At 37.8% G+C, this 24611-nt stretch overlaps 1 long non-coding RNA gene across 1 annotated transcript in view; it reads left to right on the top strand.

Annotated features, from left to right (window-relative positions):
* The window catches only part of LOC131381662 (uncharacterized), a 231768-nt gene that overhangs the window by 62656 nt on the left and 144501 nt on the right, over positions 1–24611 (top strand). Inside the window, exon 2 of the long non-coding RNA XR_009210541.1 lies at positions 17997–18095. This is a non-coding gene — a long non-coding RNA (uncharacterized LOC131381662). The remainder of the gene's footprint in view (positions 1–17996; positions 18096–24611) is intronic.

Here is a 24611-nt window from a genome sequence, read left to right as displayed (position 1 = left end):
GACTTCTGTGATGACTAAAGGAGAGTATGTTTGTGAGAGGTCCTAACCTAGAACTTGCCTCATGAGAAGTACTTAGGAACATTTCAGTACACTTCCACAGCTCGTCAGACAGGCCTGGGCATATGTGCCGTCAAATCTATTCTTCACCCCTACCCTGTTTTTTCTTTCTGTCGCAGAGGTCATAGCCCCCTGCAGGCTACTTCCCCATACTCCCATATCGCCTGGCTTCTGGCTGGGTTTCACCCATGGGAAATACTTGTGGGAATTAGAAGGCAGGGGTTATAGGGACAACCCAAGGTATTTTATTTCCCTCTTCCTGCCCCCAGCCTTTAGTGGTTGCTCTGGTAGCAGCTACATTTTCTTTACGTCCCTTCTAGCAGACAGACCCATGACGATTCCAGCTTTGGTCAAGTGGTCTCAGTCCCTTAGGCATGGTGAGTGCCACTTCCTTCCAGCTGAGGGATGATAATGCCTGGCCTCGGGGTTCACTCACTGAAGCTTATGCAGCCTGGTTTGGCTCTCTACTTCTCCATCACTTGTGTAACTAGTTCCCTTCATCAGAATCCGTTTTAGATGCTGAAGGTAGTTTTGGTGTTTCTGGTTTTCTGGTTAGATCCCAACTAATACAGTTCTTTTCCTCTTTCCTTGGCAGTGAGAGCAGAGGGAGAAATATAAAGATTGGGAAACAGCCTGCCTCAGATTTACTGAATCCCAGCAGACTTTGCTGTAGTTACCTCCCTATTCTTTAGCTCTTCGGTCTTCCGGTCTTAGTTTTGACTTAACCATCACTTGCTTCCTCTAAGTGATCAATATGATCCAATGATCTATAGAGAAGGAAAGTACCAAGAAGCATCTACCACTACCTAAGTGAGTGGTTTGAAGGGTACCATGGGTCTCTTCAAATAGAAGAGCCAGTTAGTTTAGTTGTTCATCATCCTAAAGATTAGAAAGCAGGGCTTTCCAGCAGGTAAAATAACTAACAATGGGCTAGAAGTGTTCTGATGTGCAAAGTAGGTGGACAAGATGGGCAGTATTAGTGCCTTGGGAGAAACCACTTGAGGGACCTTTTATTCACTTCACTCAGGTGTCCGCACAAGTGACACCTCAGAGAAGCCTGACCACCCCGTCTAGAGTAGTACCGTCACCACCATTACTAATCTCTTTTCTGTCACTTCAAAGCACTTGTGAATACCTACATTTATTCTTTTATCATTTGTTGCCTTCTCTAGCAACGGAAGCCTCAGGAGGTCAAGAGCTTTATTTATAATTTGTCACTAAAAGTCAAGAACTTAGCACTGTACCTGACACTCGTAGTAGACACTCAGAAAATATGTACTGAGTGAATGACTGAATGTGACAGGGTGCCTTGTATATGGACCTGCCTTCTCCAGGCTACACAAGCCCTATCTCAGCCAAAGGTATTACCAACTTCTACCTGCAAATTCCAAATTAACCACCAGGAGGCCCTTCTATGCCCTCACAGAAAGCATGCAATCGCCTGGTTTCAAGCAATGGGTTATTGTCACTTCTGAGAATTTCTTTCTTCTTCTTCTTCTTCTTCTTCTTCTTCTTCTTCTTCTTCTTCTTTCTTCTTCTTCTTTCTTCTTCTTCTTCTTCTTCTTCTTCTTCTTCTTCTTCTTCTTCTTCTCTTCCTCCTCTTCCTCCTCTTCCTCTTCCTCTTCCTCTTCCCCTTCCCCTTCTCCTTCTTCCTTTTCCTCTTCGTCTTTTCTTCTGCCTCTTCCTTTTCCTCCTCCTCTTCCTCTTCCTCCTCCTCCCCCTTCTTCTCCTCCTTCTTCTTCTCCCCCTCCTCCTCCTCCTTCTTCTTCTTATAGCCTTATTGAGATATACTGCATATACCATGAAATTCACCCTTTTAAAGTACACAATTCATCAGTTTTTAGATATTCACAGAGTTGTGCAACTATCACCATTATCTAATTCAGAAGATTTTCTTCATCCCAAGAAGAAACTGCATACCCATTAGCAGTCACTCCCCCACTCCCACCCCAGGACCTGGAAACCACTAATCTACCTTCTGTATCTATGAATGTGCCTATTCTTCACATTTCATATAAATGGAATAGTATATTATGTAACCTTTTGTGACTGTTCTTGCGCTCAGCGTAATATTTTCGAGATCTGTCTGTGTTACTGCAGGTACCAGCATTTCTTCCCTTTTTATTGCCAAATACTTTACTGTATGGATATACCCTATTCTTCCTTTCATCAGTTGATGGAAATCTGGGTTGTTTCCATTTCTTGGCCATCATGAATAATGCTGCTATGAAAATCTGTACACAAGTTTTTTTGTGGACATATATTTTTTTCTATTCCCCCAGCTTTATTAAGATATAATTGACAAATAAAAATTGTATATGTTTATGATATACAATGTGATACTTCGCTGTTTACTTATCTGAGTTTATCTTGTTTTGTCTCCTCTTTTTTTTATTTTTTTAAGAAAGAATCTCACTCTGTCGCCCAGGCTGGAGTGTAGTGGTGCAATCTCGGCTCACTGCTACTTCTGCCTCCCAGGTTCAAGCAATTCTCGTGCCTCAGCCTCCCGAGTAGCTGGGACTACAGCTAATTTTTGTATTTTTAGTAGAGGCAGGGTTTTACCATGTTGGCCAGGCTGATCTTGAACTCCTGACCTCCACTGATCCGTCTGCCTCAGCCTCCCACAATGCTGGGATTACAGGTGTGAGCCACTGCACCTGGCCTTGATTTTGCCTCCTTAATTCTTATTGGTTTTCGCTTTCTGAATATCTACCTGGACCTTTTCTCCTATTCCTTGCTCATCTATTTGCATGAATACCTAGCTAGCCTCTGACTCAATCTTTAAAACTAGCTACAAACTCATGTGTATGTCTTGGCTTCTCACTATTGACCTAATTGATACACCTTAGACTCCCAGTTCCTGGTTCTCCTTATGTACATCCATGTTCCATGTGTCCCAGCACTCACATGTTAAAATAACAGAAAGAGAAGACATAGAGGGAAAAATAGGATATACTGAAAATGGAACATTTTCTGCTCTACTATTTTGTCTTGGGTTGGACTTAACCAAGAGTACCTTGAGTTTCGACTTGTTTGAGCTGATGACTGAATATATAACCTTGAGGAAAGTTATTTGACCTTGAAGTCCAGCTTCCCCCAAGGTAACTATGCTATAAAGCAGAAAGCTAATGCAGAGCTGCACGTTGCCAGAGGAGCTCCAATGCTGGGCTGATAAATAATAAGTAGAATTAGTCCTGCTAATCCCTAGTTGCTGCAGGCTTCTGTGCTAAGTTCATGATGTTGAAGCAACACCTTTTCAATTCCTTACATAACAGTATTTTGTGCTTTGGAACAGCCTCACTGATATCCCCGTTTTACTGAGATAGCATACTCCTTGTTGGAATGGAGAATATTTGGCCTGGGAGTTAACAAAGCTGGATTCCAGTTTCAAGTCTGCCACTCATTAGCTATGTAACTGGACATTTCACCTCTCGGGACCTTCCTGTTCTCATTTCTATATAAACAGTTTGGACTTCAATGATCTCTGAAAGAATTTCAAGCTTTACAATCCCATGTAACCAAGAAAATAAGTAAGAGCATTCTCTATGGGGCACCTACAAAATTTGCTGGTGTATGTATGGTTTTTGCCGAAATGACACTCAAAACAACATCTTGACTATGATGTGGTGAGAGGAACTCTGGAATCCCAGTGCTATTTTTTTTTTTAATAATCTCCTTCAGCTTTTTTTGGCTTCCATTTCTTCACCTATAAAATAAAGAGTTTGAGCAAGATCATCTTCAGCCGCCCGTCTTTTTCTGAGGTTTTATAATTTCTGCATTTCTGTGACTACAAAAAGTCTAGCCAGGCACTGTGGCTCATGCCTGCAATCCCAACACTTTGGGAGGCTAAGGCAGAAGGATTAGTTGAGCCCAGGAGTTTGAGACCAAGTCTGGGCAACATAGCGAGACCCCCCATCTCTACAAAAAAAATTTGAAAAATTATAAATTGTCCAGGTGTGGTGGCTCATGCCTGTAATCCCAGCACTTTGAGAGGCTGAGGCAGGTGGATCACCTGAGGTCAGGAGTTCGAGACCAGACTGACCAATATGATGAAACCCCATCTATACTAAAAATACAAAAATTAGCCACGCGTGGTGACATGTGCCTGTAATCCCAGGTACTTGGGAGGCTGAGACAGGAGAATCGCTTAAACCCAGGAGGTGGAGGTTGCAGTGAGCCGAGATTGCACCACTGCACTCCAGCCTGAGCAACAAGAGTGAAACTCCATATCAAAAAAAAAAAATAAAAATAAACATTAGCCAGGCGTGGTGGCACATGCCTGTTGTCCCAGCTACTTGGGAGATGGAGGCAGGAGGATCACTTGAGTCCAGGAGTTCGAGGTTGCAGTGAGCTATGATCGCACCTCTGCAGTCCAGCCTGGGCAACAGAGCATGGAGCAGTCTCTTAAAAAAAGGGTCTATTTGCCTGGCATGTACTATGAACAAGTTACAAGTTTTCACATCTTTAAAAACAAACAACTACAGAATGACACTTGGAATTTTGGTGAAAGAGGTATAAAATCCTTTTCACCTTAATACATGCTTTTCCATATGGTAAATTTCAGGAGGAAAAAGCATATCATTTTGTTATTCATGATCAGATAGATAGATAATGTATAATAGAGGGACTAGAAAAAGGAGTAGTAGCTAATATGCCTGTGTGACTTAATGTGATTGCCAGTGTCACACCATAAGCCATGTTTTGTATTTGATAAAATGTGGTCTCAATTGATCCAATCCTTGCCCTTATTTTATTTTTCATGCTTTTGAAATTGCACCCAATCCTTAAGACTTGATCTCCTAGAGTCAACATCTCTAAGATTGATTGAAGAGCTTTTATTTTTAACTAAGCTGTCAATATTATCCCCAGAAGCACATAATCTTAATTAACATAGAGAAGAATTAATTTCTTAACTTTATTGAAAAATACTAATTAAAAATAGATTAAGAATCAAAAATGCTTGAAACCTATGATTCATATTATTATTTTCCAACAGGGAAAAAAAAGGTAGGGTAAGGCTTCCTGTTCCTTAAAGAGAAAGCATGTGAATACCATTGCTTATCTTAAAGGGAAAAATCTTGTGATAATTAAAAGAAAGGCATATGTAAAAGCACTTAGTACAGTGCCTGGAAGACAGTAGATGTTTGGCAAAGGTAATTCTCCTTCTTTCCTTTCTCCTTTCTACAGATGGCTTCCTAAACAACCCTCAAGATGACCCTGAATCCTGAGAGGTCTAAGTCCTCCCCACTCTGTCATTCACTTTGGCTCTGCCCTTTTGCTAAAGCCTAACAAATATCTCTGTGCTTCACATACTCCTATGCTGTTCATTTTATTTCTACTTGTGTCTGAACAGATGAAAGGCACAAGACATGCCGAGTCAAGATGCAGCACGCTTTAAGGATTCTGCCTTTTACCAGGGTTTATTTTTAAGTTTCGAGCTCTGAGAACATACTGTGTATGGAAGTGAGTAATAATGCTTGTTCCGCTTTCCTCGGTTTGGGACCTTTCCCATCTCCTTCTAGGACAGCAGAGTTTCCAAGCTACAGGTAGAGATCAACATTCTCTGTGGGGCACCTACAAAATTTGCTGTTAGGGCCTCTGGGTTTCGGGTACAAACTGGCAGATTTAACAGGCTTCTAACATTCCCTATACCTCAACTATAGCTAAAATTATTGAGTTCCATTCTCTGTCATTGATTTATGCTTTACCAGTTTTTTTAATGGTAACTAAAACTGTTCAATAATATATTAATACTTAGTCTATTTATATGTAACAATTTATGGAAATAATGTACGATATATTTAGTTTACTTATACCCATCATTTTATCACAAAAAATTGGGGTAGTTTTTATCAAAATATATGATAAATTTATAAGATAGAAAATCAGGGCCAAAGAGAAAAGGTGCCTGCTAGTCAACGTGGTTGTTGTGACTGGACCTCTCATTTAATTATGACCTCCCTGGCAGCCAGGACCATGATTCTCATCAGAGAGGCGGAAGTACACCAGCATCTAGAAGTGAGATAAAACTATACCCTAAATTCTAAATAAAATTATACATGGACTTCACATAGGAGACACAGAACTATTTAAGGACTGAACCATCAGTATAGTCACAACAAATTAAGAAGTGGGTTTTAGATGGTAATTTTCGATGGTATAGAACTAAAGAACAACTTTGAAAATGTGTGATATTTTAAAGTGTTCAGACCAGTTCTGAAAGTGTCTGGAAATGCAGTTAGTCCCAGGGGAAATGTAGGGTGCTTAGAGAAGGGAACAGACTCGATGTCTTGGATAACCCTCCGAGAATGCCACTTCTTACAACTCAGCTGCTGAAAGACCATATAAGAGATCACACTTTTAGACAAAGGTTTAGCAGTCTGGGCTTCTACACTAGGAAAAATCCTTAAACTTTGAAAATCAAATGAGCAAGCACCAATGGGTTAGGCGCCTATCTCATGCTCCAGCCTGAACTGATGACCATACTGTGTATTAGTGTATGGGAGCACTGTATTAAGAATCTTCACAGGCCGGAGGTGGTGGCTCACGGCTGTAATCCCAGCACTTTGGGACGCTGAGGCGGGCTGATCACAAGGTCAGGAGATCGAGACCATCCTGGCTAACATGGTGAAACCCCATCTCTACTAAAAATACAAAAAAAAAAAAAAAATTAGATGGGCATGGTGGCAGGCACCTGCAGTCCCAGCTACTTGGGAGGCTGAGGCAGGAGAATGGCGTGAACCTGGGAGGCGGGGCTTGCAATGAGCCGAAGTCGCGCCACTGCACTCCAGCCTGGGTGACAGAGCAAGACTCCTTCTCACACGTATGTTTATTGCGCACTATTCACAATAGCAAAGACTTGGAACCAACCCAAAAATGTCCATCAGTGATAGACTGGATTAAGAAAATGTGGCACATATACACCATGGAATACTATGCAGCCACAAAGAAGGATAAGTTCATGTCCTTTGTAGGGACATGGATGAAGCTGGAAACCATCATTCTCAGCAAACTATCGCAAGGACGACAAACAAAACACCGCATTTTCTCACTCATAGGTGGGAACTGAACAACGAGAACACTTGAACACAGGAAGGGGAACATCACACACCGGGGCATGTCTTGGGGTGCGGGGAGGGGGTGGGGGGAGGGATAACATTAGGAGATATACCTAATGTAAATGGCGAGTTAATGGGTGCAGCACACCAACATGGCACATGTATATATATGTAACAAACCTGTACGTTGTGCACATGTACCCTAAAACTTAAAGTATAATAAAATAAATAAATAAATAATCTTCACAATAACTCGACTTTATTTAACAAACTAGGATTGGCTGAGGTATAAGATATTTTCATCAGACTGCTCTTTCCTTACACCTTCCCATTTAAAACCCATGTGTCAGTTCAACAGGGGGCTTTCCCCACCTCCTGTGCTCAGCTGGGGCTCCCTCATGCATGGTCCTAGCTTACCACTCATCATACTTTAGCTGTAATTAGGTGTTTAATGTTTTTCCTGCCCTCCAGGCAAGAAGACGACAGGAAACCTATCTGTCTTGCTCTTATTATGATATCAGAATGTCTAGAATAGTACCTGATTTGTTATTTGTCCTCCAACTCATTTGTCAAAGGATTGAATACATGGATAATTTCACTATGTTTCAGTTTCGCTTCCTAGATCATTCCGTTCATCAGGAGTGAGTTCATGTAGTATGTATGTTGGATGTAATAGGATGTAAATATCATTTAATCTTTAAAACCATCCTATGAGAAAAATATGATTATTATCTCCATTTTACTGATGAGAAAACTGGGGCACCAAGAGGGTAGATAATTTCCCAGGATCATACTGCTGGTAAGTGGTGCAGCTAGCATTCATTCTTGGGCAGCCTGGCTCAAAATCCACAATCTTCACTTTCGGATAGTATGAAATCTACAACAAAATTACCATTAGGGATCTTAACAATTTCATCTTCTCACACTCAAGAGTGTAGTAGAATCCACCTACTACACTCTTACTGACTTTAATTATTGGTAACAACTTGTTTTAACCTGTGTCTCCTTGATAAAAAGCTAAGATTAGTCATCATCTCATTGTTTATTGGCTCATTGTATTTTTAGGAAACTAGAGCATGTGTGTTTTAATTGATAGGAAATAAAGAGGAAAAAAAAGGCCAAGAAATAGACCAATAGAAATAGTTTAGGCAGGCCAACAGGCCTAACTAACTAAACTAACTAAAGTATTGCTCTTAGACACTCGGAGGCATGGGGGAAGGTACCAACATCAATTGTCTCTGTTATTAAGGAGATCATTAATTGGTCCTCCTGGCCAGTCCTCTTCGGAAAGGAAAGGGGGCAATGTTACTAATTTTATCAAGATGACAGGCATAAAGCAGGGCTGTCCCAGACAAACTGGGATACAGCGTCACCTTACCTATTTTTTACCATTGCATTAGGCTAGTTTTAGTTCCGAGCTGTGGTGGCTGCTACTGGCTATCCCAAATAGTTTTATTCAGCATATGATGTGGACCACGTTCATTTTGTAACATTCCAGGAATTGCACAATTATGTGTACTGTGCAATTTGTCCCCTCAGTTTGTCCTCTTGGGAGACTACACACCTATTCCAATGATGTTGCAATTGTTCAGAATATTTTCTATAATTCTATTTGGCATCTCCTTCTGAACCAGTTAATGGCCTCTTCAAAAAGTCAATATGAATACATCTTGTTAATCTTTTTATTCCACTTAGCTCCTTGCATGTGGAGACAGTCAATAAATATTTGCTGAATTCAACAAAATGGAATTAGTTTCCAAAGCTCGAAATTACATTCAGAGGACAAAGATTTCTCACTTCTGAGTCTATTCAGTAGGACGAAACTTAGGAAAAAAGACTGGAAATATATATATATATATCCATATATATATATATCCATATATATATAAAACACATTAAAAATGCCTGTCTCTGGGTTTTAGTATTATAATTATGAATTCAGAAAACAATAAGAATAAGACAAAAATTAAAATTTCAATATGAACATGTATTATTTTTAAATTTAAAAAATTATGATTTTGTTTTGTCTTTACATATGATGCCTCGTACATATTTGAATAATTTCAAAGAATTTCTCAAATATGTTACATAATCTTGCCATTTGGGGAATATGTGTACAACTTTCAGAAGTGATTACTTTGAAAGAGAAAACACACATTTAGATGAGTACATTCTGTAATGTTTGTTTAAAAAAATAATCCACCGCTTTATAATCATGCTTCTATTTTAGATGTTTTTGTGAATATAAGTCATGACATGGATCCTATGAGGGACATGATTTTAAAAATAAGAGAAATAAACAGATGACACTTAGGGTCAGGGCACACAGCCAGCTGCCTGGGGAGTAGTCTCTAAAGCTGTGCTGTCCTCCAGCCCTGTGAAACCGAGCAGCCACTATGCTTCCGTCAATAATTCTACTTCGTGATAAGCAAGATGGGCCCTCACCTGGCCAGATACCGAGAGACTGAGAACACGGGTTACCATTCCAGCTTTATGGAATAAAATTGAACCATGGAAGTTGCAACAATTTGCCTCCATTGGGAGTGCAGTGAGGGCCTGTTGAGCTTTCAGACCAGAGCCTGGGGGAGGGCATATAGAGAGAACCCACATCAATACACATGTATTTCTGTCAACTGCATAACCAACTAAAACAGCCACACCCTAAACTCAAACTGCCCCATAAACCAAGAGCTAATTAAACACAAGTAGAGTTGTTATCACTCACCGCGGGATGGAGTGGTGTATGGTGAGGGTGTTCTGAGTGAGGGTGTCCATGTCAATAATGAGGCTTTCTATGAAGAGAACTTTCTTAAACTTGTTGATGGGAGAACGGGAGGGCAGAGGGGGAGGGCACCGTGGCCGCGGTGATTTAGGTTAAAGGAGGCCATTTTACCGGCTCCTCTTGAGCCAGGGCCCCTGGAAGGGGGCCACATTTAGAGCCCATGTTCCCGTGTGACTGTGTCTGCTGCTTTCTCTGTAGGGGAAGACTGGGCTGGGCTGAAAAGGAGGTGGGCCCATGGGAAGCCAATGCTGGTTCCCGTCTGGCAGAGGAAAGGAGAAGCGTGCTGCCCGTTGTCAAAAGAAAACATTGTAAAGTACCTGTTTATGTGCTGAAGTAATTTCTAATTACGTGGTCTGGTGTGGTTAGAAGAGGGAGCTCAGCCTCAGGACAGTGGCCATCCTGTTCTTTCTGCCCTGAGCCTCCTCGTGTGACTGACGGGCTGCGAGTCACCTCACCTCCTCCCTTCAAGCTCCCAGCTCTATGATTTGGCTAAAACTTCGCATTCATTCAGTCCTTAGCATCTGGCATTCTCAAGCCCCTGAAAACTTTAGACTAATTAATAGCATCCATTTGAGGCTGGAAATCATTATTGTAAAGATGACGATGCCTTTAGTTGATGGCACACAGAGTTTAAGTCGTTTCCTGCCAAGGGCCAGAATCCCTAAATGTGGGTGAGAGCAAATCTTGGGCTATCACCACTCAATTCCACACTCTCCTAGACCACACCAGGGACCTCACAGGGTGCTCTGAGGATAAATGAGTGTTTATTCAGCCTTTGGGACAACTCAGATTAGGTGTTGGAGAAAAACAAAGCATTTCTAATACAGATGGGGGTTTATTTTCTCAAAGCCACACAAGCATTCTTGAACCCTCAGCTTGCTGGGTAGAACTCCTTCCTGGGCATCTGCTGTCCACTGGAGACGTCACAAGTACAGGCTGTTGGAAGTAGGATGAATTACTGCTATTTCGTTTTGTTTGTCAATTTTCCTCTGAAAAAAATCACAACGTACTCCTTGAAAAAATAAACTTTAAATAATCAAAAAGTACATCGAATCCAGAGTGACAGTGAAAAGAAAAAGCGTTCCTCAACATTTATCCTATACCCACCCCCAGGGGCTTCCAATTAGACTTACCAGTGCCAAACACTCTCCAGCTTCTTCTTTGTCCTTCCAAGCAATAGCAAAATTAAAATTAATATTTGGAAGGGCAGAAAGCACAGTGTGACTGCCAACTCCATTATTTTCTAGTTACGTAATTTGGCCAAGTTCTTTAAGCCTCTCTAAGCTTCAGTTTTCTCATCTATAAAATGGAAATAATTGTAAAACCTACTTCTCAGGGATATTTTGAAGATTAAATAAGATACTCACTTTGTACAATTAAATAATGTTCACCATTACTTTTAAGAATACATATACTCCTTTTTTTGACAAAATAGAATCATTCCAGGCATGGGTTTTGCAAAGTGGCTATTTTTTATCCAACCTTCTGCCATGCCCAAGAGGATTTTCCCCCATGTTAGTTTGTAAAGATGGTGTAATATTCCGAGTATTAACAACCAGCCTGACCCAGATCCTGAGCAGGCAGAAAGAATGCACCGAATAATTTGAACAGATGCCAAGCAAAATTAGCAGATGGGTGCCACTGAATATCAGCAATGTCTAGACAGCTGCCTTATTCTCTTTTATTTTAACCCCCTCTTTAGTTTCTTTAGAACATTCCATCATTTCAATAGTATTTTTTAAAAACATGCTTATATATACTTGATTTCTTGCTTAATGGCTTTGTGTGAAAAAACATGCTTTATATGACTTCTATCCTTTGGAGTTGGTTCAGAATTATTTCTGGCCCAGTACATGGTCAAATTTTTTGAAAATGTTCCATGTGTATTTTGAAAGAATGCACATTCTGCAGTTGTTGAATCCATGTTTTTTATATGGCATAAAATCAAGTGTTTTAAACTGTGTTTTCCAAATTTCTGTGACTCCACTAGGTTTTGTTGTTTGTTCTATTGATTATGGAAAGCAGTATATTAGAAATGCATCATTAGAATTGCTGATTCTAGACCAATGGAACAGAACAGAGCCCTCAGAAATAATGCCACATATCTACAACTATCTGATCTTTGACAAACCTGACAAAAACAAGAAATGGGGAAAAGATTCCCTATTTAATAAATGGTGCTGGGAAAACTGGCTAGCCATATGTAGAAAGCTGAAACTGGATCCCTTCCTTACGCCTTATACAAAAATTAATTCAAGATGAATTAAAGACTTAAATGTTAGACCTAAAACCATAAAAACTCTAGAAGAAAACCTAGGCAATACAATTCAGGACATAGGCATGGGCAAGGACTTCATGTCTAAAACACCAAAAGCAGTGGCAACAAAAGCCAAAATTGACAAATGGGATCTAATTAAACTAAAGAGCTTCTGCACAGCAAAAGAAACTACCATCAGAGTGAACAGGCAACCTACAGAATGGGAGAAAATTTTTGCAACCTACTCATCTGACAAAGGGCCCATATCCAGAATCTACAATGAACTCAAACAAATTTACAAGAAAAAACAAACAACCCCATCAACAAGTGGGCGAAGGATATGAACAGACACTTCTCAAAAGAAGACATTTATGCAGCCAAAAGACACATGAAAAAATGCTCATCATCACTGGCCATCAGAGAAATGCAAATCAAAACCACAATGAGATACCATCTCACACCAGTTAGAATGGCGATCATTAAAATGTCAGGAAACAACAGATGCTGGAGAGGATGTGGAGAAATAGGAATACTTTTACACTGTTGGTGGGACTGTAAACTAGTTCAACCATTGTGGAAGTCAGTGTGGCGATTCCTCAGGGATCTAGAACTAGAAATACCATTTGACCCAGCCATCCCATTACTGGATATATACCCAAAGGATTATAAGTTATGCTGCTATAAAGACACATGCACACATATGTTTATAGCGGCACTATTCACAATAGCAAAGACTTGGAACCAACTCAAATGTCCAACAATGATAGACTGGATTAAGAAAATGTGGCACATATACAGCCTGGAATACTATGCAGCCATAAAAAATGATGAGATCATGTCATTTGTAGGGACATGGATGAAGCTGGAAACCATCATTCTCAGCAAACTATCACAAGGACAAAAAACCAAACACCACATGTTCTCACTCATAGGTGGGAAATGAACAATGAGAACACATGGACACAGGAAGGGGAACATCACACACCGGGGCCTGTTGTGGGGTGGGAGGAGGGGGGAGGGATAGCATTAGGAGATATACCTAATGTAAGTGACGAGTTGACGGGTGCAGCACACCAACATAGCACATGTATACATATGTAACAAACCTGCACGTTGTGCATGTACCCTAAAACTTAAAGTATAATTAAAAAAAAAAAAAAGATTAGGCCTAAGGCCAGCTGAGAAAAAAAAAGAATTGTTGATTCTTCAATTTCTCCTTGTTTGTTTTGTCAGTTTCAGTGGAGGCTGTACTAAATGATTTCCAATTATCCTCACAGTTCTAATCCAGGCAAAGTCTACTACTATCTCCTTATACATTATGTGATTCAGTTTTGTCTCCATCGTGGTACATAAACTATGATAGTATCAATTTTTTTAAGATGGTTAAACTTTTTTTAAAAAAACTAATAAGCTATTCACTTATTTCATGTGTATCTTTAAAAAATAGCCAGCCTGTGCACACAGCAAAACCCCGTCTCTACGAAAAAATACAAAAATTAACAGGGCCTGGTGGCACACATCTGTAGTCTCAGCTACTCAGGAGGCTGAAGTGGGAGGATCGCTTGAGCCTGTGAGGCAGAGGTTTGCAATGAACTGTGATGGCTCCACTGTACTCCAGCCTGGGAGACAGAACAAGGCCCTGTCTTTAAAAAAATAAAAAATAAAATTAAAATTAAAAAATAGAAAACCATCAAGTTCAAGATGTCATGGGTTTATTGCTTGAAATGAAACTAACATTAGCTATTTAAGTGTTTAAAAGAGAGTCAATTTAAAGGAAAGTAATTCATGAATAAAGTTACAGATTACACTACATTATGTGAATGTAGTTCACAAAAGACTGAGGTTTAAGAGACCTTGAACTAGGTAATAAAGAAAACCTCTTACACAACAAGAAGCATGTCTTTAAATTGCTGTGCACCCTGTGGGCAGACAGTAACTAGAGTGATGTTTTTTATAATGCTACAGTAGGAGTTGGGACTAATGCTGGCATTATATACTAATAATGGTTTTTAAGGGTTTTGAGTTATTTATACCCTGCTTTTTTGCTGAAACAATTTCAAGTGTTATCTAGGCATAGTTATTTGTGCTTTCTAAAGAGATAATATTTACCTCTATATATTTACATGGTTAAAAAAGTCTTGCTTTATGTATTTAATGTATTGCTCTTCTGAAACCACTGTGTTTCAACTGTTGATTTCTGGTTAAACCTGTGCACTTTACTTCTCTACCTCTCACTTTTGGGCTGTTTCACCAGCTTTAGGTGAATAAAATAAGTGAGGGGGCGGTTGAAGTTTTGATTTGGGATCATTTGTGGGAATGTTAGTTTAGCCTTCTTGAGGCCACTAACAGAAGTAATAGAGGATTTCTAATAGTTTGATCAGTTAAAAAACTGACAGGATTTGGGCTACAATTCTTCAATAGTAACATGGTTTATATCTATGTAGTCTTTAAATGTTGCAAAGCACTTTCACAGACACTGTTTAATGTAATCTTCACACAACCTTGTGAAGAGTGTTATTATACAATGTATGAGGGTACCCTAGGATGATTGTAATTAAGAGTTTTTACAATTAGAGAATTGTCTTTTAGGACATTTGAAAGCAGCTGATGTATTTCAGGAGAAAATGGATTTATCTTCAGGAATAGCCTTGTTTTGTCCAGGGAAAGATCGCTATGGAGCTGATGGAGGGCAGTACATTATAGACAGTTCTTTAGAAAGCTTTTTGGATTGAAATGTTAAGAATTTGGTTTCTTAATGTAAAGCAAGTCTGTTAGCAAGACCATGAATCCAAAGATTTAGACAACTTTTAAAATTTGTTTTAAGTTTTCTTATGGTGAAAAATCGTATTTATTCTTGGAGAGAGTGTCTATGCTCTTGTCTCAACACTAGCTCATCGGAAAGGGGTGATTGACTGATGGTCAAAAGGAATGGACAAAGTTCACCTTCTCTTTCACATCATCTATGATGTACTATGAAATGTACTATTCCTAGATGTGAGGTGTGTTGGCTAAACCGATGATTTCTCAAATATGGTGTCAGTAAGGGCTTAATAACCCAGACATCAGACTTTGGGATATATACTGTGAACTACTGTGATGTCCATGTCTATGGCATGTGACCCAGGATGCATCTTGAAGATGGGGGTTGGCATTTTCTTGAAGAACATCGATCTCCCTATCATGATTCATCCTGGGGAAGGAAACGAAGCATGAGGTGATGAGTCTTGAATATGCCCATTGTTAGGAGCTGAGCTGGCTTCACTTCTCATGGAAGCTTGATAGGAGCTGTACAAATAATCAGGGTTTGGGTCTGGAAACTTCTGGGAGCAAATACAAGTGAAGGTGGGTTCACCATAAAACTAATGAAGTTTAATTTCCAGCATTCTTTACTTTGTAGGCCCCCTTCAAAGATCTTGGGAGGGGACTTAACAATGTGTGTATATGGTCATTTATTTTTAAATTTGCAAGGTAAGATATATTTGTATATGTTTGTATTCTTTTTCTTACAGAAAGCCCCCAAATTATATAAACATTATTCCCCACAGAATCTGGATCTGTTTTTGTTCTAAGGTAATTGATGTTATACTTTTGTTATCTCCAAGCCTGTGACACCATTCTGCTAAATATTGCGGCCTTATGTCACTTGTTCTTTGGAGGAATTGAAGGGGACTGGGTGTATACTTTGCGTGAAATGGTGCTGGGTTATGGCAATATCCTGAGAAGCTGGTTATGAAATGAAGTAAGTTGACTAGCAAAGAGTGGAACAGAGGTCTGGAATGACTGTTAGGAGTCAGAAGACTGTGGCAGTACAAGAAAAAGTGCGGGCCAATGCAGGAGCAAGCCTATAACGAGCATGCTCACCACAACTTCCATATATATTAAAGGCAAGGAAACCTTGAAAGAAGATCCTTAACACCACTATTTATGTGTGGCCATCTCGAGTCATATTCATTTTAGAGATTAGAAGAACTAAAGAGAACAGAGACAGAGCAAACAACCTGAGCAAGACTATTAAGCTAGCTATCAGAATTAACAGGAATAGAGCCCAAGTATCCCTGATTTCATGGTCGGTTTCAGTCCTCCTGAAAGTGGTACCTTTCAGGTTATAAGGTTATACGTTCCTATCTAGGAAAATTGAGCAAAAGGGGAAAAAAGCAACTTTAAACTCATTTTTGTTGCTGTGATAGTGACACAGCTACTTGTTTACATGAAGTGATTGATAATACTCCAGAATTCTTGGGAGGTTAGCCCAAGAAATTTCAACAAATTTCAAACTAGACTTTGTAGTCAAAGCTCTGTTACTATGTGTTGCTCTCTGGTTCCATTTATAAGAATTCCAAAAGGGGAGAAAACTAATCTGTGGTGACAGAAATCAGAAAGTAATTGAGGAGGGGACAGGGGAGTTGATGGGAAAAGGGGCCCAAGGGAACTTTGTTGTTCTAGATCTTATTACTGTCAAACCTCCTCAAACTGAATACCTAGGAACTGTGCATTTCATTGTACTTAATTAAACTTTAATACAAATATAAAAATAAATTAAGACTAACAAAAACACCCATAAAAATAAAAAATTATATTAAATTTAAACTCAGTTACTCTGCAGTGGCATGGGTAAAGACTCAAGATTCAGGGAGGTAAGATTTTCTGTTCTTCCTGTTGCAAGGGAAAATGTTTCCCCACGTTACTACATGTCACAAATCTGTCTCGCTTTTATCTCTCACTGTCACTAGAGAACATAGAGAACAATGCCATTGGCAGACACGATATGATTATCAAGCAAAACAATATTATTACTAGAAAAACTGGCAAATGTTTTCAGCAAAATCCTTTCCCAATTATGGGGTTGAATTTCCTTTCTATCTTCTCTAATCTTCCAGTGTTTTTTCCTGTGGATTTTTAAAAACAAACTCTAGTATGACCCTGTAATTCTAGGTGCTACGTGTTTCTGTTCTTCAGTGCTCTGGCTAAACGGTTAATTCCAAGTAAATACAAACTTGGTTTCTTTCACTTTATTTTTGAAAACTTTTATGCTAACTACCTTTTTGATATATTTTTAAATAAATGTATATATTTTTCTGATTCTAAAGAAAATATACCCTTGATATAAATAAATAAATATAAATATCCCAAAGATAGCCACTATTCACATTTTAGTGTATGGTAGCTCCCCCTAATCCATAAGGGATATATTTAAAGATCCCCAGTAGGTGGCTGAAACCACTGATAGTACCGCTGATAGTGCTAAAACCCTATATATACTATGTTTTTTCCTATACATACATTGCTGTGATAAAGTTTCATTTATATGTTAAGCACAGTAAGAGATTAACAACATAATTATTAATAATAAAATAGAACAATTATAGTATAGTGTAATAAAAGTTGTGACAATGTGCTCTCTCACTCTCTCAAGGTATCCTAATATTGTCAAACCATGGTTGACTGCAGGTAACTGAAATTATGGAAAGTCAATCTATGAATGCAGCGTGACTACTGTACTTTTCTCTTTTGTCATATTCCATAGTTGAGATCATGCTGCATACTCAATTTTTTTTCGCCTTTTAGAACAAAACATCATAGTATAAGAATTTTCTGATACTGTTGGAATTACTTTCTAACATGGGATTGGCCTGCTAATTATTGGTCCTTTATTTTCAGATCATCAACGTTCCATTGATAATTATTTTCTTGTTATGTAAATTAATAAATCAGAGTCTGTCAATAGCATTTTTTGAAGTTTCATGTTAATTAAAATTATATAACATTTTTCAAAAGTAACAGGTCTACTGTAAGCAACTTGAGGGCAGGAATAATACTCCCTCCATCTTTGCGTTCTCCACAGTGTCAGCACAGGACGGGAACTAAATAAGCACTCGTAGCTTGAATGAAGAAACAAGCAGCTCCTACTTGGATAGTATTTCCACACATCAGGACTTGAGAGGTAAGTGGGTAGAGCTCGGTGCCTATTACTTATCTTCTGGAATTAACATGGATCGTGCTGAGAACTCAAGCAAAAATAAAATAACTTTTAGACTACTTCTCTCCTCCTCTGGATTTGTAAGCCACCTTTTAACAACAGCATGGACCATGTACATATATTGACACTGCTCAGCAAGCTGTAGTTAAAACTTTTAGATGTTCTAGCCATAGATATTCTAGTTTTTTTTTAACTGATTATCACTGCATATAATTTGGAATTGCATGTTTTGTGATGCCTCTTTTTAACACTCACTTGAATATCACTTGAATATCAGAGAGGCCTTATAGAACAGAAATTCAGGATATTTTAGAGAATTTTTTTATTCATAGAATTAGTGAATTCTAAAAAGTTTAAAATCATAGAAAGCCTAAGTAATCATCTATTTCAAGGTCATTTTTAAAGAGGAGGGACGTAGTCAATTGATTTTCCAAGGCACTGGGCTAGCCAGGAGTGATGTAGCAGTATTGCCACTTCCATTTTACATTTTTTATGTGACAACATACTGCCTCCCGTGGGTCTGTCTAAGATTTATTAGAAACAATTCATGTCTAGCAAGTATCATTTTCATTTTTGACAAGATTACTCCAAACATCAGGGAGATGTGCTTAAGCAGGACATTTGACAAAGTATTTTATATCTTTGTGCTTATATAGGAGTAATATAAGCTAGATGCTGGGATAATTACTATTTTGTTTTTAGTGATTCATTTTACTTTTTTGGCCTTGTGAAAAATGACAGACAATAAATATGCAAAAAGCATAAATGTATAGCTTAATGATTTATTATAAGACTAACAGATGTGTAATTACCAACCAGATCAAGGAATAAAACATTGTCAATGCCCTAGAAACCTACCCCTTAAATGCTCATCCGTAAACACAAATCTCATCCTCCCCTCTAAATATAACCATTATTCCAGCATATTTGTTGCTTTTCTTTGTAACGGTAAGGACTTATCCCTAAACACTATAGATTACTTTTGTCTGTTTTCAAAATTGATTTAAAAGGAATGAAAAAGTGTGTATAATTTTATGTCTGGTATATTTTGTTCAACATTATATTCAAGATCTATCTAAGACCATGGCTATATCTACAGTTTATTTCCTTTATAAATTCCATTACTTGAGAATTCCACAATACTTTTAAATTTATTTTCTGTATTCATTTTACTATTAAGTGATATTTGGGTTATTTCTGAACTTGGTCTTTTATAAATAATGAGTGGGGCTTTTTTCCATGCATCCTAGCATACATATGTACCCATTTCTGCTGGGTATATACTTAGGAGCAGAATTGTTGTATTACAATGTGTCTGCATCTTCAACTTTAATAGATAAATTTCAGAGTTTTCCAAAGTGGTTGCACCAATTTGTATTATCACTAGTTACATATGAGCTTTCACTGATCTATATCCTTACTAAAATGTGGTATTGTTGGGGTTTTTTAATTATTGTCAGTCTGGTTTGCGTGTATCTTGTAGTTTCTATTTGTATCCATCTGGTTACTAGTGGGGTTGAATAACTTTTCATAGGTTTATTAGCTCTTTTTCTTTCCTCTTATAATGTACCTGCTCAAAACTTTTGTCTATTTTTCAATCAGTTTTTCTCGCATTCTGTATATACCCTGGTAAGATATTTACTAATTATATGTAATGAAAATATTTAAAACTTTTTCTGCAACTCTTTGGCTTGCCTTTTCAGCCCTGAATAGTTTTCTTGGTAAGCAGAAGTTTTTAATTTTAATGTAGTCAGATTTAGTAGTTTTTCCCTTCAAGGTTAGTACTTTCTTGCATCCTATTTAAGAAATCTCTTACTTACTCAAATGCAATGAAAATATTCTTTGGTATTAATTTCTAAAACTTTATTGTTGTATCTATCAGAGTTAGATCTAAAATTTACCTAGATTTTTGTGAATGATGTTATATAGGGTCAAGTTTCCTTTTTTCCAGATGAATGCTCATTGGTCTCTGCATCATTATTGAAAAGACTGTGCTTTTTGTAACCCTCTACAGTGCAGCCTCTTTCATAAGTCTCTTCATATGGGTCTCTTCTGTAGCTCTTTTTGTTCAAATGATCTAATCCTCTCTTCTGACAATGCCATAAAATGTATTAAAGCTTTATAGCACATCCTTATATATGGTAGAACAAGTCTTTCTTTTTTCTTCTCCAAAAGTTCATGGGTTTTCTGGCCATAATGCAGCATCAGGGATTAGATTTATTGATTGATTAATATATTAGAAAAGGAAATAAAATAAAAAGCTATTCAATTAATCCAAAAGAAAGCAGAAAAAATGTAAATAATAACAAATGAAACAAAGAACAAAATGGCATCTATTAAAATATAAAAATTCTATAGCTAACATATACATAATGGTAAAAACTGAATGATTTCCCTCTCATAGCAGGAACAAAGCAAGAATGTCTACTCTCACCACTCTGGTTGGCATTGTGCTGGAGGATCTAGCCAATGCAATAAGGAGAGAAAAAGAAATGAAATGTATACAACTCAGGGGGCAAGATGTAAAACAATCTTTAGTCACAGCATGATCTTATGTAGAAAATCCTTTGGAATATACAAAAACAGTAATTGGTCTACTAATTCATAACAAAGTTGCAGGCTACAAAAAAAAGTACATTGGATATGTATACATAATTTCAAGTTAAATTGTAAATTGAAATTGAAATTCTAGCTTTAAATTAGAAAATTGAAAGTTTAAAAAAATATTTACAAGAGTATTAAAAATACCAAACTCTTAGGAATTAACCTGACTAAAGGAATACAGGACCTGTATACTGAAAACTACAAATAACACTGAAAGAAATTGGGCAAGTCATGATGGCTCGTGCCTGTAATCCCAGCACTTTGGGAGGCCGAGGCAGGTGGATCACTTGAGGCCAAGAGTTCGACAACAGCCTTGGCAAAATAGTGAGACCTTGTCTCTACTAAAATTTTAAATTAAGAAAATTTTCTCTTTTCATCTGGGCTCATTAAAAAAAAAATATCGAGAGAAATTTAGAAAGACCTAAATAAATCTATTGAGATAATCATGTGGTTTTTGTCGTTGATTCTGTTTATATGCTGGATTACGTTTATTGATTTGTGTATGTTGAACCAGCCTTGCATCCCAGGGATGAAGCCCACTTGATCATGGTGGATAAGCTTTTTGATGTGCTGCTGGATTCGGTTTGCCAATATTTTATTGAGGAGTTTTGCATCAATGTTCATCAGGGATATTGGTCTAAAATTCTCTTTTTTTGTTGTGTCTCTGCCAGGCTTTGATATCAGCATGATGCTGGCCTCATAAAATGAGTTAGGGAGGATTCCCTCTTTTTCTTTTTTTTTTTTTTTTATTATACTTTAGGTTTTAGGGTACATGTGCACAATGTGCAGGTTTGTTACATATGTATCCATGTGCCATGTTGATTTCCTGCACCCATTAGCTCGTCATTTAGCATTAGGTATATCTCCTAATGCTGTCCCCGTCCCCCCACCCCCCACCCCACAACAGTACCCGGAATGTGATGTTCCCCTTCCTGTGTCCATGAGTTCTCATTGTTCAATTCCCACCTATGAGTGAGAACATGCGGTGTTTGGTTTTTTGTCCTTGTGATAGTTTACTGAGAATGATGTTTTCCAGTTTCATCCATGTCCCTACAAAGGACACGAACTCATCATTTTTTATGGCTGCATAGTATTCCATGGTGTATATGTGCCACATTTTCTTAATCCAGTCTATTGTTGTTGGACATTTGGGTTGGTTCCAAGTCTTTGCTATTGTGAATAGTGCCGCAATAAACATACGTGTGCATGTGTCTTTATAGCAGCATGATTTATACTCCTGTGGGTATATACCCAGTAATGGGATGGCTGGGTCAAATGGTATTTCTAGTTCTAGATCCCTGAGGAATCGCCACACTGACTTCCACAATGGTTGAACTAGTTTACAGTCCCACCAACAGTGTAAAAGTGTTCCTATTTCTCCACATCCTCTCCAGCACCTGTTGTTTCCTGATTTTTTAATGATGGCCATTCTAACTGGTGTGAGATGGTATCTCACTGTGGTTTTGATTTGCATTTCTCTGATGGCCAGTGATGATGAGCATTTCTTCATGTGTTTTCTGGCTGCATAAATGTCTTCTTTTGAGAAGTGTCTGTTCATGTCCTTTGCCCACTTTTTGATGGGGTTGTTTGTTTTTTTCTTGTAAATTTGTTTGAGTTCATTGTAGATTCTGGATATTAGCCCTTTGTCAGATTGGAATAGTTTCAGAAGGAATGGTACCAGCTCCTCCTTGTACCTCTGGTAGAAACGATGAGATATACTGTTTTGTGGATAAGAAGAATTAAATTAAAATTTCACTTCTCCTCAATATTTATAGATATTTAAATATAATCTCAATCAAAGTCTGAGCAGTCTTTTGTGTGGAAATTGACAAGCTGATGCTAGGGATGATGGGTGCACCAAAATCTCACAAATCACCTCTAAAGAACTTAATCTAACCAAACACTACCTGTTCCCCAATAACCTATGCAAATAAAAAAATTTTTTAAAAAGAATCTAGTGAAAATTATTTTGAAAAAGAACAACAAGCTTGGGAGACTTACACTGCCTAACTTCAAGACTTGTTTTAAAGCTACAATGATAAGACAGTGTGGCATTGGCGTCAAGATAGAAAAATAGATCAATTACATAGAATGGAGGGCCTGGATATACAGCCACACATATAAGGTCAATTAATTTTTGAAAAAGTTGCAAAGGCAATGCAGGGTCAAAATGATCAAAAAATCATGTTGGAACAAATGGATATCCATCCATAAGCAATGAAAAAAAAGAACTTTGATCCATACCTTTTGCCAAATACAAAAATCGACTCAAAATGAAGCGCAGATATAAAATAAACCACAAAGCTGTAAAACTTCTAGGAGAAAATATTTGGTTAGACAAGGATTTCTTAAACCATTTAAACATGAATTCAGCATGCTACATAAAGCATGTATGATACATAAGACCTAAAATTTTAGAATTATAAAATGAACTTTTAGCAAAATTAAGAACTTTTGCTTTTTGAAATAATTAAGAAAATAAAAAGGCAAACCACAAACTGGAAAAATATTTGCAAAACATACATCTGACAAAGGGCATACATTCCAATTACATAAAGAACTCAACAATTCAATAATAAGTCAACTCAATAAAAAATATGAAAACATTTTGAACAGATATATCAAAAGAAGATATACAAGTGGCCAATAAAACATAGTTAAAGATTATTAACATCATAAGTCACTAGGGAAATGCAAATTAAAACTGCAATGAAATACTGCAGAAACCCATGAGAATGGCTAAAATTAGAAACACTGGCAATATCAAGTGTTAACAGGGATATGGAGCAATTCCAACTCTCATACATTGGTGGTGGAAATGCAAAGTGGTACATCCACTTTGGAAAATAGTTCAGCAATCCCACATCAAAATGTTTTTTCCAGGAGAAATGAAAACATATGTCCCCAAAAAGGCCTGTATGTGAATGTTCACACAAGCATTATTCATAATAGCTGGAAAACTGAAAAATACCCAATTGTCCATCAACTAGTGAATGAATAAGCAAATGTTGGTATATTTGTTTATTACCCTGCAATTTTAAGATGACTTACTAATATATGCAACAGTGTAGATGAATCTCAAAACATTATCTATGTGAAATAAGACAAATATAAGAGACTCCTGATTATATAACTCCGTTTATGTGAAACTCTAGAATAGGCAAAACTGTAATGGTATAAAATAAAACATTGATTGCCTGGGAATAGGTATTGGGGGGAATGATTTCAAGGGACAGAGGGAACTTTTTGTGGTGATAGAAATATTCTATATTTTGGCAGGGTATGGTGGCTCATGCCTGTAATCTCAACACTTTGGGAGGTGAAGGCATGCGGATCACCTGAGGTCAGGAGTTTGAGACCAGCCTGGCCAACATGGTGAAACCCCATCTCTATAAAAAATACAAAAAAATTAACCAGGCATGGTGGCACACACCTGTAATCTCAACTACTCTGGAGGCTAAGGCAGGAGAATTGCTTGAACCCGGGGGGCAGAGGTTGCAGTGAGCCAAGATCACACTACTGCACTCCAGTCTAGGCAACAGAGTGAGATTCTGTCTCAAAAAGAAAAAAAAAAACTGTATTTTGATTGTGGTAGCTTACATGATTGTATGTAATTGCCAACATTCATCAACTCTGTACTTAAAATGGGTAAACTTTGTTATTTGTAAGTTATTCCTTAATAAACATGTGGGGAAGTAAAGAAAGATACTTTCTCAAAAGAATACAAAGGATGGTTTTTACCAGTACTTCCAAATTGTTTGATATTTATTTCAGCAAACATGTTACTTCTATTATTTTTATAAAAACTGATACAATGGTTATACAAAGAATAAAATTTTTAAATTATTAGCCCCAAGCAAAAATCTCAGAAAAGAC

The sequence above is a fragment of the Hylobates moloch genome, unplaced genomic scaffold (assembly GCF_009828535.3).
Source record: "Hylobates moloch isolate HMO894 unplaced genomic scaffold, HMol_V3 SCAFFOLD_17, whole genome shotgun sequence".
NCBI classification, from domain to species: Eukaryota; Metazoa; Chordata; class Mammalia; order Primates; family Hylobatidae; genus Hylobates; species Hylobates moloch.
Note: the sequence above shows the minus strand (reverse complement) of the source record. Positions and strands in the feature narration are given on the sequence as shown.